Source organism: Tupaia chinensis, unplaced genomic scaffold (genome assembly GCF_000334495.1).
Source record: "Tupaia chinensis unplaced genomic scaffold, TupChi_1.0 Scaffold000186_1, whole genome shotgun sequence".
NCBI lineage: Eukaryota > Metazoa > Chordata > Mammalia > Scandentia > Tupaiidae > Tupaia > Tupaia belangeri.
Genome location: NW_006159661.1, coordinates 416,936 through 418,758, shown reverse-complemented (window position 1 = coordinate 418,758; position 1,823 = coordinate 416,936). Strand labels below are relative to the sequence as shown.

General features: G+C 43.9%; 1 protein-coding gene across 1 annotated transcript in view; it reads left to right on the top strand.

The window, feature by feature from the left end:
* The first annotated feature begins 439 nt into the window (after positions 1-439).
* Positions 440-1,823, top strand: part of ZMYM2 (zinc finger MYM-type containing 2) — a 160,923-nt gene continuing 159,539 nt past the window's right edge. The window contains 1 exon segment of the mRNA XM_006146715.3: positions 440-508. The gene's annotated coding sequence lies outside the window, so the exon portion shown is untranslated.

The following is a 1,823-nucleotide window of genomic DNA, read 5'->3' as shown; positions in this document are numbered from 1 at the left end:
CGGGCAGATACAGGCTATATCGGCCCAGCGGTGACGCGGGCCGCCCCTTAACTCCGAACTGGTGCGGGGAGTGACGGGGATGACGCTAGGTGGGCAAATTTAGGAGGGAATACAAATCCCTCGCTGGCGTCGAGGCAACGTTTGCCCTTCCCCCCCTCCCTTCGCAGTAGCAGGCTTGGTGCCCTCAGGCCCTCCTCCCTTCCAGATTTTGCCTTTTACATGAGTTGTTTTGGCTGTCGGTATTTATTTTTCACGTTGTTTTGCCTCACTTTCGGAGGAGGGGGCTATTGTATACCGGGCAGGGGTAATAATAGAAGGGCCGAACCTCCTTGACCTCTTATTCTTATTCCCTTCTCTGCCTCCTTCTGGCCGAAAGGGCTTGATGCTTCCATCAGGTTGGGTGTTCTTGATCCATTTTTCGTTTTTCCTCTTATCCCAGGACTTGGAATCGCCTTCTGCTCTGTCTGGTGCATCTTTGGCAGAAAGTGAGGAGGAAAACACCCCCATTGTGAGTCCTTTGCCCCTAATTTCTTGCTGATTCTAGAGGACGTTGTCAGGTTGTAGGCTTTCAGCCATGGGACTTGGCCCTCCCCGTTGTTTTGAGGGGGAGGAGCTTTCCCTTGGGTGGCAGCTGCCCCCGGGGCGCAGCCTGGGTAATGGCTGGTGAGGCAGCTGGGAGTGGGCGCTGCTGTTTCCACCGCTGCAGACATCGCTACTGCTGCTGCAATACCAACCTCAGCAACCAGACGACGGGCTTCTGCAGCTGCTCACGTTACCAGGGAGGAGGGGTGGTGCAAAGGAGGGCATATTTCTGATGCCCTCTAGAGTTCCAAAGTGGGAATTAAAGTTATTTCGTTTTAAATACCATGCATGCAACCATCTTTAACATTTTTTCTTCCTTAACAATGGATAATTGATTGAAGGGATTAGAAAGATGGAAAGAACCATTGAACTTTTTCTATATTTCCTGATGTAATACACAAATTTTGTCGGTTCCTATGGTTTATTGGGTGCTAGGGGTTTTTCTTGTCTTGTCTTAGGAGAGCATGGAGTCCATTCCTGTAGTGCTCTTCAGACCCTAGTACAGTACTCTAGTTATTCTTTTAGTTTCTATCTTCTGTGTTGAGCGATCTTAAGAGTCATTTTTCAGTGAGTTCTATGTGTGTTTGATGCTTGTAATTTTTGGTTTTAAGGCAATCTCTAATGTGCTAGACAATGAAATAAAGATAACCAGTCAAATTTTCAAATTTTCCTTCTTCCAATTGAAACTAGTTACAAAATAGCAATGAAGTCAACCCTTTGGATACATTACTTCTCTTCAGCCCATTGGAAATTGATATTGTAACTTGTAGATCTCTGCCAGAGGAGTGTGATAGTTTATACTTAAATTGAGTGCACATGGATCAAAAGATAGGTAATTGAAGATAAGGATTTGCTGAATATGGATTGTGAAGGATGATATGAGGATGCCAGTTTATATTTAATTTACACCACTCTAGGTGCAGTAGAGGACACTTTCATGTATTACTACCTTTAATTTTAGGAAATAGCAGGTTAATCAGAGTAGCATGTATTAGTTGCTCATTGAATGCCTGCCCAATTCTGAGTTTTAAAAAATGCTTGGAAATGTGGGACCTGCAGGTGGCATAGAGGTTAAGGTGCTGGACTCTCATGTGGCCAACTGCAGTTGGAGTCCTAAACCTGGTGGCTTATTTTCTCACTTTTTTTCACTCTGTTTCTCTGGTCAAATTAAAAAGATTAATAATGACATTAAATAAATAATTCTTAAAAAAAAATGTATGGAAATGTTCATTTATTTCCAA